This window comes from Topomyia yanbarensis, chromosome 2, assembly GCF_030247195.1.
Source record: "Topomyia yanbarensis strain Yona2022 chromosome 2, ASM3024719v1, whole genome shotgun sequence".
Taxonomy (NCBI): domain Eukaryota; kingdom Metazoa; phylum Arthropoda; class Insecta; order Diptera; family Culicidae; genus Topomyia; species Topomyia yanbarensis.
In genome coordinates this window covers 319,465,261-319,477,380 of record NC_080671.1, presented here as the reverse complement: position 1 = coordinate 319,477,380, position 12,120 = coordinate 319,465,261, and the positions used below count along the sequence as shown (strand labels likewise).

Genomic DNA, 12,120 nt, shown 5'->3' with positions numbered 1-12,120 from the left:
TTCTGGGCGAGATTAGGGTGCAATTAAAATTACAGCAGATGATTACAATTAAATTTTGTCATGAATTTGTTTGTTATAATTCTATTCAAATTTTTTTTTAATTAAAAATTTATTGGTTCAGTGTAGTATTTACATTTTTGTATGTTATACATTGTCAGTGATGTAGCTTATTTTTCCGATTTTCATCTTTGGTATCTTCTTGCGGCTCATCGTTGGTAGTTTGGAATTTTTATATGCATTTTTTGTTTAGCTGTGAATAGCTATAGCATGAATTTTATACGTATCGTTTTTGCTATCTTATTATTTAAAGAAATGCCAATATGATTTTTAATTACGAAAATCATGATAAGATCACAGAGAACAGACGTCCATCTTCAGCATTCAACTTGTGTAAAATCTCTAACGGTTTCGAAGGTAGTTAGGATATCTAAACCAGGTGCGCTACTGTCGTCATGTTTTTTTTGTAGCTAAGTTCGACAGAATTGACAGCGGTTATTCCTCTACCCAGTCAAACTAGTCCGCAACCGATTCGGACTTCCAGCATGAATTTCAGCTCAAATGCACCAACCGATAGAGTCGGAATCGGTTGTTTTCTTTGAGCTAGATTCCATGCTGAATCCATCCAGGATTTCGAACCGGTTCCGGAATCGATTTGACGGATAGTTGGGATAGGTTGGTGTGGCGGCGCTAGTGTTTTTCGTATATTAATTCAAATGTTTACACACGTTTTTTAAATATTTTTGTTCGATCATGGATGTCTGTTCTCTGTGATAAGATCTTATGCAGCGGGGAGGACGAGTTCACCAAAATCTTACGAACTCTTATCTGGGGAGAAAGGGATGTTGAAATATTCTAAAAAAGCCTTATGTAATTAGTGTACAGCCCCATGCGAGCATTCACACGATTGGCATAAAGTCATTTGGCATAAGGTCGTTTGGCATAAGGTCATTAAGCATAAAAGTCGTTTGGCATAAAGTCATTTGGCATAACGGTCATTTGGCATAATGGCCATTTGGCATAAAAGTCATTCGGCATAAAGGCCATTTGGCATAATAGTTATTTGGCATAATCACTGCACTGAAACGAATACACTCAAGTTTTTTTTTACGCGGTTTTTTTTTGCGCGGTATTTTTTTACGCGGATTTTTTTTACGCGGATTTTGAAATTTACGCGGTTTTCATTTACGCGGATTTTGAAATTTACGCGGTTTTCATTTACGCGGTTTTTGAAATTTACGCGGTTTTCATTTACGCGGTTTTTGAAATTTACGCGGTTTTCATTTACGCGGATTTTGAAATTTACGCGGTATCCATCAATGAGGTTCCCTTTATCGCGGATTCTTAAATTTAAGTGGTCTTCATTTACGCGGATTTTGAAATTTACGCGGTTTTCATTTACGCGGATTTTGAAATTTACGCGGTTTTCATTTACGCGGATTTTGAAATTTACGCGGTTTTCATTTACGCGGATTTTGAAATTTACGCGGTTTTCATTTACGCGGATTTTGAAATTTACGCGGTTTTCATTTACGCGGTTTTCATTTACGCGGCTCGTATCCCCCGCGTAAAAAAAAACCTGAGTGTACTTTAGATGGAATATTTTTTGCAAAGTACTTTCGCTTCCGATACTATAAATAAATTAATAAAATACTTGCCGCCGCCTAATGTGGCTACACTACATCGCTTTCCAACAGTGCTGTCCCACTTCGCTGCCGCTCAGTCGGACTTAAACTAGCTATAGCCCCTATGTTTGAGTAATCCGAGCAAACGAGTGGATTACAGGTTTGCTTGCAGAGTACTTTCGCTTCCGATACTATAAATAAATTAATAAAATACTTGCCGCCGCCTTATGTGGCTACGCCACATATCTTTCCAACCGTGCTGTCCGACTTCGCTGCCGCTCAGTCGGACCTAAACTGGCTATAGCCCCTATGTTTGAGTAATCCGGGCAAACGAGTGGATTACAGGTTTGCTTGCAAAGTACTTTCGCTTCCGATATTATAAATAAATTAATAAAATACTTGCCGCCGCCTAATGTGGCTACGCCACATCGCTTTCCAACCGTGCTGTCCGACTACTAACTAGCTATAGCCCCTATGTTTGAGTAATCCAGGCAAACGAGTGGATTACAGGTTTGCTTGCAAAGTACTTTCGCTTCCGATACTGTAGATAAATTTAAAAAATACTTGCCTCCGCTTAATGTGGCTACGCCACATCGCTTTCTGCCCGTGCTTATGCCAAATGACTATTATGCCAAACGCCCGTTATACCAAATGGCCATTATGCCAGTTGACTTTATGCCAAATGACTTTTATGCCAAACAACTGTATGCCAAACGGGCTTATGCCAAATGGCTTTATGCCAAATGGCCTGACACCATTCACGCAAGTCTTGTCCGGCACGGCACTGCGCCGGACAAGTGTGTATGCTCGCATTTACTGAAAATAATCCACATGAATGAAATTTAACATCACTCTCATGTTCGTTTTCATGTTAACAAGTAAAACAAATAATTTTTCCTTTGAATTTCATACGGAAATCCATTAAAACGCATTTTGTGTTTCAAATTATATTCAAACAAATTCAACGTGAATGACATATTTTGTTTTTGAATGTCGATTTCCATACTATTGAGTCGTAAAGCATAAACTTTCCACATGACTTTCACGTGAAATGCATTTCAATTTGTAAAACGATTCCTCCGATTCTTCTGCTATTTTTTTTATTTTATTCAATTCGTTTATTTGATAAGGCACGTTTGCGTTAGCTTAAAGTTGCCATTTATTTAACATTTTGAATTTCTTAAAACTAGGGGGTTACACTTTTAAATATTGTTTTGTTTTTATATAATGAAACTGAAGAAATTTTACAGCTAACTTACACATATACAAGAGGGGATAATATAATATTCGTAAGATTAGGGGGCGTCATTTTGTATGTTTTTTGTATAGTAATGCACTTTAGGTTTTTCAGAAGGGAGATTATTGGAGCAATTAATTATGAACTAAACGGAACATTTTTCAAACATAATTAAATTAGGAATAACTAGAGGGAGTGATCAAATTTTATTAAGAGTAGGAGTGATTAATTAGGACTATTTTTAAGTAGTGGTACTGCTGGTCATTTCTTAACGAGATTATATATTGATCAACTAAAATTAGAAAAGACAGGGGGTAATTAAGTTTTGGGAAGATATTCAGGAGGATTAGGGGTGGGGGGAGGGGGTGGGGGGTGAAGTTCTACATCTGTGTATCAGAGACAGGAGAGAGAGGGTGGGCGAAGCTGTCAGGGTGGAGTAAGATATTAACTTTCAGTTTCCGACATCGGGAATCAACGGTATTAAGGATTACAGACTCGGACGGTCTTCATCAGGATGTATTCGAAGGCCGGGCGGTCTTCCTCGAGCCGACAGGGTTTCCTCCAGACAATTTCGTAGTACAGCTCGGATGCGGGTCGGCAATACACCGCGTGTGATGTTGTGCTGTAGGTCTCGTGTTTGTTGGGTCATTCGACAGAGATGTTTTGTATCGTCTTGGAGTCGCATTAAACCATCGTTGGGGTACGGTAGGCGGAAGAGGGCACTTCTGAGAATGACAAGAAAAATAATAGGGGCAATTAAATCTGAATATTGAGGGTTTTTAGGAAGGTGTATACGAGGGACATATAGAGGCGATCGCGGCTTGCCAGTACGTCTCGAACCGAAACATTGGGTGATCTTCCTCGGGCGCGAAGGGAATCCAATAGTTGAGATCTGGTAGAACAGTACTCGGCACATGCCCAGACAATATGTTCAATATCGTGATAACCGTTGCCGCAGGCGCAGATACCGCTGAGTCAAACCACGTCAAGTGGGCCTCGAAATTTCCACAAAATCACCGATTTTCATGAAAAATATTTTTTTGTGTAGGGGACATGGAGTGTAACTTTTGGTATAAATATTTTTTTTAATTGCTTTTTTTGTTTAAATTATAGGGTTTTAAACTTTTGAAAACAAAATTGTATTTTTTTCAATTTCTTATATCTCAAAAACTACTCCAGATATTTGAATGAAATTTTGCACACTTATAGAATGATGTTTACACTATTATATAAATATATATTTATGGAATATTTGTTTTAATAGCAGTATTTTACATACATTTTTAATAAACAATTTAAAATATTTTCGTGTTCTCCGCGCTATAATAAATCGTAAAATATGTAAAAATGACGCGGAAAACGTTCACCTTCAATAATCTGTAAAGATATTTTTGTCCTTTTGTTTCTGTCCAGAGATACAACGTTTTTTGTCACGCGCCGCGCTCTTTCAACATGCCGCGCATTTCGATGATGCCCACGATAACGTACTAGTATCAGCCCACGCGCACTCGACCAACGGGCATGTTCAAACTTGCGTTCAGCACCTTGCGGTATCTATCATTTAGCACGCGGCAACTTCTGTTGTATAGCAAATAGCAACTTTTATTGTTTAGAATGTCGTCAGTTCTTCTTTAGTTTAACATGTTTTAATTAAAATTGTTATCATAAATGAGGTTTTATAGTTGTAACGAGTACGATACATATACAACATGTAGGTATGCTTTAGTGCACTTATTGCAAGCCTGAATGTTTTCCATATTCTCAACAAACTTACAAACGTCTTTGCCAATGTACTGTTCGTACCTTTCATTCCACCAAGAAGTTACTAAGTTCAAATCGCAACTACTTGTAAGTTTAATTTACCTGTTGTTTATTTTGTGCTGTTATTTTTCCCACTCTTCCAATTCTACTTCCATTCTCCTCCTTCTCTTTTCCTTCTGCTCAGGAAATGTTGAAAAGACACGACAAGGCACAAATCTCCGGCTACATACGGGGAACGTACCAATTGAGTCAATGTATATCCTGGATTGAAAAAAATCCGAAGTCAAGCGAGTAAGCCTAAAGCTCTTTCCAACTTTGTATAAGAAACTTTAGCACTGAAACTCTGAGTTTCAGTGTCCAAACACGGTGTCGTCTATGTAAGGACGGCCGAAAACTCGAAATCGTAATTGCACTACTGCTGGGCATTTGCATATCAGATGATATGAGGTTTCGTAGTCGGATTCACAAATATCACATGAAAATGACTAAGCGCGCTGAATAGTTGCCATGTGATAATTGAGTTTGCAGTGGCCGGTTAAAGCCCTGGTCAGTATGCCGCAGTGGAGTTTCGGAAAATGTAGGAGATTTTTCGAAATCACTGGGCACGGTTGTTCTAGAACCGCCTATGTTTGGTGACACGTTTGTAGATTTCTCCAATAATTGCGATGCTATCGTATTTTTTCTCTTATCCAACTTGTCGAAATTGGCAGGGCGGGCTCAGGACCAACGAAGTCAATCACTGCACCTGCCTTGGCCCATTCGTCAGCCCATTCATTTTAAGTAATACCGGAATGTCCGGGCACCCAGACAAAGTAGATCGTTTTGACAATGCTTAGTTCTTCGATTTAGGTTCGGCATGCGATCACTAGCTTGGACCCTCCGTGAAAAATTTAGTTGTCATCGTCTTTCAATTGTAAATTTTCGATATTTTGGATCATTTGTGGTTGTCCCGATTAAATAATAGAACCTGCAATTCCAAATCCGGTTTCATCGTAGTACGATTCGCTTCATAGCACGAAGTCAAGCGAAAGGTGCGTTCCGGTCATCAAATTGAGTTGCAGAGAGAGAAAGTGACGTGCAGCCCATTACACTTCCGGAAGCGACGTAGGACGTGTTTTTGTCAGTACATAGGATATAGAAAGGATCTTCACATACTGGGTACCGGTGAGACCGTTTCATGAACCATTTCCAAGTATTTTAAATATCATTGCAATATTGCCTGTATTAAGCAATAACATTTTTCAGAGATTCGTATGATATGAATTTATATAATCTCCAGCTCACATTTTTTCGCCTTTTGATATGTCCGTCACCTATGAAAACTGTTTCGGTTCCGAGCGTTTACCTTAAGTAGATGATAGGACTATTATGAAATAGAAACGCTTGTAAGGATGTGGCCAGGTGTGTGGAGATGAGGGGGTCTACGTCATTGTAGATCGTAGCCAAGTTTGATATGGCAATGGATATGCTCAATTCTGCAACTCCATCTATGATTTGTGCAGGTGTTCGTGCTATGCTATGCATGCGATCACTAGCTTGGACCGTGATTCGTCTGAGCTAAAAGCTTTGATTGCAGCCTGACTATCGGATCAGAAGTTTATAACTTTATCGGACCTCAGTATCTACCTAGCGAGTGAAATTGTTCCAATCTCATTTCACGACAGTAGACACCAGCACCAGCACGTCCCTCCATAGGAGAACCGTCAGTGTAAAAGACCACTTGCGTTTGTTGCTATCTCTCCATATAGCCAGACAACCACTCCTCTCGAGAGGAGATGGTTTAGCTTTGGCTGGACTATCATCGCCTCTCCCCTCTGCCACCACACAAGGCATCCGTATGACAGTATTGGGCATACAATTGTCGTGTAAATCCAATAGATGTATTTAGGTTTGTGACTCCAGGTCTTTCTAAAAGGTCGTCTGCACTGCCCGAAGGTCATGCACACTTTCTGGACTCTGAACTCAATGTGAGCAGACCAATTAAGTTTGGAATCCAATATAACTCCAACGTATATGACTTGATCTGCACACTAGCTCAGAATCAAAGAACTGCAAGGAAAGAACCCCGGTTGTTATTCGCTTCTTCGTGAAAAGAACCAATGAAGTTTTGTTTGGATTTATTGATAATTTAATTTGTCGACACCACTGTTCGACAGCTCTTAATGCTTGTTGCATTATGTCAAAGATTGTTACGATGCAAAGTTTAGTAATTAGTATTTGGTAATCATCAGCAATCTCGTAGGTTGGAAATCCAAGCTCATTGAGTTTCTTCAACAAGCCGTCGGCAACCAGGTTCCATAGCACAGGTGACAGAACGCCACCCTGAGGACAGCCGCAAATACTCAATTTCCTTATCTCTGCCTGTCTCAGTAGCGCGAGCTTATCATTTACTAGTAAACAAGGACAACAAAAAGATAAATAAGGCATATGAATTAACGCTAACATGAAAAAACACCGCGAAAGTTAGAGGAATTCAAAGTACGGTCACTGAAGAGGAACTCCGACCGCCACTCACCCCAGTTGGTCTGGGTTCAATCCCAGCCGAGGTCGTTAAGATTTTTCTGAAGTGAAAAAAATCTGTGGTCACGCCTTCCTTCGGAAGGGAAGTAAAGCCGTTGGTTTCCGGTCCTTTAGTTAATGGATCCATATCTAGTCCAGATAGTGGGAGTCACCTCTCTTGGCGTCGGTGTTCGGGCTTGTAGCGGCAATAGGCCGACGGAAAATAACTAGAACTAGAAGAAGAAGAGGAACTCCGAGGCTAGATAGAGAACCTGCGAACGACCACCTCCGCCTCGATTCTGAAAATGGTCTGTCACACGCGGCACAAACCCTGCAACATAAACGCCCTCAGAGTAGTACTAGCATACTGCCTATCCTGGACAGTTCCAAGGAACAATCGGGTCATCAGCTCCCAAGATACTTTGAAAGCAACATCGATCTCATTTCAGTAAACGGGCTAGAAATCATCAGCCGAACAATACACAGTAATTTAAAATAAAACAACCGATGAGGCCTGCCTACAAAGTGAATGTTGTTTGTGCAGTTCGAAGATGTTTACAGTCACATTGAATTTAGTAAAAAAATTTGCGAAGTGAAAGTTATATCGGTTAGGTTTGAGGTAATTTTATTCACAGTACAAACTAGTATTCAAATTGCAATCATAATTTATTATCAGACATGCACGTCTCTTACGTATGTTTATCCGGTGCGAGGATGTGTCGTCTTGAACACGCGTATCGTATGGTAAAATGTATGTAACCTAAGAATACTACTATTATGATCTGCGTCGGAATCTATCATCGTCGTCAGCTCATGCACAAGTAATTTTGGCAAGATGTACAACGTAAGCAACGTAATGAGTCTTAGACATACTATTTCGAGACACTTTGTTGTGAATATTGTTTTTGAAACTTATTGTTCTCGTTATATAGAAGTTTCCGAACAATCAGGATTCTAATTAAATTATTTATCTTTTTGTTTTGCTGGTCAGAATGGCGACGGCTCACTAGAACAAGTGAAACCGCAGTGCGATGAGCTCGAATTGGACAATGAAACCGAAAATTAGAATGAACAGAACAAGGTTATGCCCAAGATCAATATAATACGGTATAGAATCAACTCTATTCTCGCCCCATCAATTGGGCTACAGGTAAATGTCCGAAGTGCAACTAAAAAATAGATAGCCCGAACTGTAAGTATAGTACATTCGATAGTAATAATTAAAATTTTTTTTGTCAGATATTCGACGATGCGATCATTTTACTTGACGCAGGCGTAAGCCATGCACCGATCGGTGATATGAAACGTTTCGATTGTAAATCTTGGTCGTTTAACGTAAAATGGTATGGAATTGATTCGATCCCCTTACCATCTACTATACTAAAAGTATGTGCTTGAACCGCTACGAGTTGAATAAGACCTATTGCCGATTCGAAAGATCACGTTGAATCAGGTGCGATGCTTTGCGCAACAAAACATTACGCCAAGTTCCGGTAGGCAAAAGTCTCCATATATGATTAATTCCGGTCAATAGCTTTCTATTTTCATGTTCAGTAAAATGGATAATGCCAAAAAAAACAAAGTTTATCCCTGCCGTTATTAGCGAGATTAACAGAAAATTTACCAGAAAGCAACATTCATCACAGATCCAGTGTAAATCGGATCGAGTGACTATTAATACGTCGCAGTATGGATCGTATAGATTCGTCAATTAATGCGAATCCGCACCCGCAAGGCAAGTATACATTGATTGGCATCGATATTTATACGATTGGTCTCAGTTTACACACCGGTGCAGCAGTACTCGCTGTATATTATACCACTGGTGAAACTGAATTCGCTTGCGCCACCACTGTCGGTTGTTTCCGAATGCTGAAAATCCTATTATAGGGAGGTATCGGCTCTAAACGGAATCACGAGGAGCACAAATTCGTATCTGTTAGAAATCAACTCTATCCTCGTCTCACCACCTAAGCCAAGTTAAATGTTCGAGTTTTATAGTACGTCATACCATAATAATTAAATTTTTCTCTTTGCTAGGTAATCGACGCATCAGTCATTTTACTAGACGCAAATGTAGATTGCAAATCTGTCGAATCGGTGGATGCCTTTTCTACGCGGTATGTTGGTACGGTCTGGGTGCAACATCATTGGTAGTCAGTGGGGGTTTAGTGGATACGTAAGAAAACCCCCATTTCACAATCAATTTGACTCTCGTGTCACAACTGAAACAAAGGTAAATCGAACTGCATGTATAGTACATCGATATGCAATAATTTAATTATTTTTTTTTAATAGTTATTCGACAATCCGGTTATTGGACTTGACACCGAATGTAAGCCATTCACTGGTCGACGACAGGAAGTCTCCATTGCATACTCGACCAAATAACGTAAAACTGTATGTAGTGAACTCGATCCCCGTACCATCAAACAGACCAAAGGTAAATGCCTGAACTGTAACACATGCGACCACAATAAATAAATTCTATTTTGTTAGGTATTTGACGATCCAGTAGTTCGTTACTGTTATCGTTGCAAAGAAGCGTGTACATGCAACGCAGGCAAGAGTCGTATAACATTTCAAACAGCACGATGGTGGACGTTGTTGGTATTATGCAGCGGACCAAGTTCGACTTCCGTATATGTACCAGCAACCATCTTCCAGTGAAACGATAAGCACGGTCGGACGAGATCCATTGCCGGTTCGGAAGGTCACGCTTAATCTAATCCTGTGCTTTCTGCAGCAAAAATTACAGCAAAGGACAGTTCCGGTAGGTAGAAGTCTCCATATAGTATTTATTCCGATTAATAGCTTTCTATTTTCGTTTTCAGTAAAATGGAGAAGAAAAAACAAATCCCTGCAGCAGAATTGACAAAGTTTACCAGAAAGCAACAATTACCACAAAATATTGATGCGTCGCAGTATCAATTGACCAGATTCGCCAATTCATACGAATCCGCTTCCGTATGGCAAATATACAATGACTTACATCGATTTTGAAGATTGGTCTCAATATGCACACCGGAGCAGCAGTATTCGTAGTGTGCCGCTGATGAACCTGAATTCGACTGCGTCACTCGGCTTCTTCCGAATGCTGATAAACCTACAATATGATATTAAACATCAAGACGGAGGTATCATCTCTAAACGAATTCTTCCACTGGATGGAAGGAAAACGCTGCGAAGACGAATGGTCATCGAGACACTAAAAAGGTATCAGTTGGACCGGTTTTCTCCAATGGTCAAATCGTTTGCCAACGGCTTCCAGCTGGCCGAAGGAAAAGTGATCCACGACTTTCAAATATTTTTCGGTCCGACGACTGATCCAGTTGTTGCTGGACTAGAGAGCAACGCGGTCTAGTTGACCCGATTGGTGCAACGACCAGTGACACAATATCCGCAACCCCAGAATATTGCTGCTGAGATCTATTTGGCCTGACAAGGATGAGCGATCAGCATACTACATAATAACGTCTCGTTTGTTCTCGGGAAGTGTATCATTATTTAAAAAAAAAAATAAAAACAGATTGCATTATTTATTTTATTTTTTTGATAAAAAAGAAAACATCTGAAGTATAAGAAAATAAGAAGAAGAGTACCAAAATAGAGAGCACGACGGCGTCCGATTCTCCATAGCTTGACATCGGAGCTACGTAGCTCTTATACCGCCTGACGAATTTGACAACTTCGAAGCCCAACAGTCCGATTTCGATGGTGCAAAATAGCACGATATAGTTCTTATATAAAGCGCGGTATAGCTCTTACGTCGGACCTCATCGGCCTGACCATCAGCCCGATCGTCAGGCTGACTCGGCTCGACAAATTTCACTGGGAGATGTTGGTAGTAAACGAAAGAGAAAAGTTTTCTCTTTCATAAACTGTTGTGAGCTGTGTTCGACTAGTAACGGTTTGTCTGGAATTTCCATTCAAAGTGGATTTTGACGGTTGGCTTTTAGGCCGTAATCATATGTTCGTCGAGAATTACAGCAAAAGAGACGGGAATGAAAGTATGCTAATTCTGCATATTTTTGTTTCTCAGTGCAGCAAATCTGTCCACAGTCTGTAAATCTGGCATCGCTGTTGCTCGATTCAACGACATTGCGGCTTAGTTAGACCCTTTGGTCGATTTACGATTGAACTGTATATGTAAACAAATAAACACGCTCGCTATAAACAGAAATTGTATACCTTTAAATTCTGTTGGTTTAAATGTTTAAGTTATTATAATTCGTCGTCGTCGGTCGTCTTTATAATTTTGTGCCGGAACATGACGAATTACGCTTTCTAAGTACCACCGTCAAAGACGCATGTACGTTCTTATGCCGAAGTTTATAAATCGATCCAGATTGAAGATGTGAAAAGAATGGTCAATATTGAAATCAGGATGCGAAGAACTGATAACTATGTGGTTTCCTCTAGCAGTTTGTACTGTGTTTCATACATTTCTTTATATTTATAATCAGAAGTGAAGTTGTTTGGCCGTGCTTCATTACTATGCATACTTCATAGTTTCATAGGCTCAATGAAGTAATAATGCATGATACTGATTGACTACGATGTTTTTTGAAATAGAAGCTTCACAACGAAAGGCATTGCTTTTCTCTGCTCATAGACAGTGTTAGATCACCTGCATATTTGCTCGAAGGACTACTAAGGGCCGATTTCTTCATTCTCGCCTAACGTCTTAACCAGGTTTAAACGTACTGGTGAACCCGGTTTAAAATTTAAGCGAGGATAAAGAAATTGGCCGTAAGCCCTATAAATATGTATAGGCATTGCGCATTTCGCCGCAAGGTTGCTCTAGCGGAGAGACTCGTGCGGTTCAATGTAAACAATTCATTCTATCACACTTTAAGGAGTGTTCATAGTTTGATGCACTAGTAGAGTAACAAATAAAACTTTCTACTTGCCTTTGACCGTCCATTATTTGAGTCTCCATTTGCTTGCATGCGACTCGTGTAAGATGATTTAAACCGTCCTTATCTGGTACGATCCCTT

General features: G+C 39.8%; 1 long non-coding RNA gene across 4 annotated transcripts; it reads left to right on the top strand.

Annotated features, from left to right (window-relative positions):
- Nucleotides 1-6,877: 6,877 nt before the first annotated feature.
- Nucleotides 6,878-10,844, top strand: LOC131683735 (uncharacterized). 4 transcript variants are annotated; one of them, XR_009304554.1, is made up of 8 exons: nt 6,878-7,738; nt 8,111-8,269; nt 8,359-8,612; nt 8,674-9,098; nt 9,160-9,355; nt 9,418-9,562; nt 9,619-9,892; nt 9,954-10,844. It is a non-coding gene; the product is annotated as an uncharacterized LOC131683735 (long non-coding RNA). The 4 variants fall into 4 exon arrangements; XR_009304552.1 differs by having other exon boundaries at nt 6,878-7,963; XR_009304553.1 differs by having other exon boundaries at nt 6,878-7,972.
- The last annotated feature ends 1,276 nt before the right edge of the window (nt 10,845-12,120 follow it).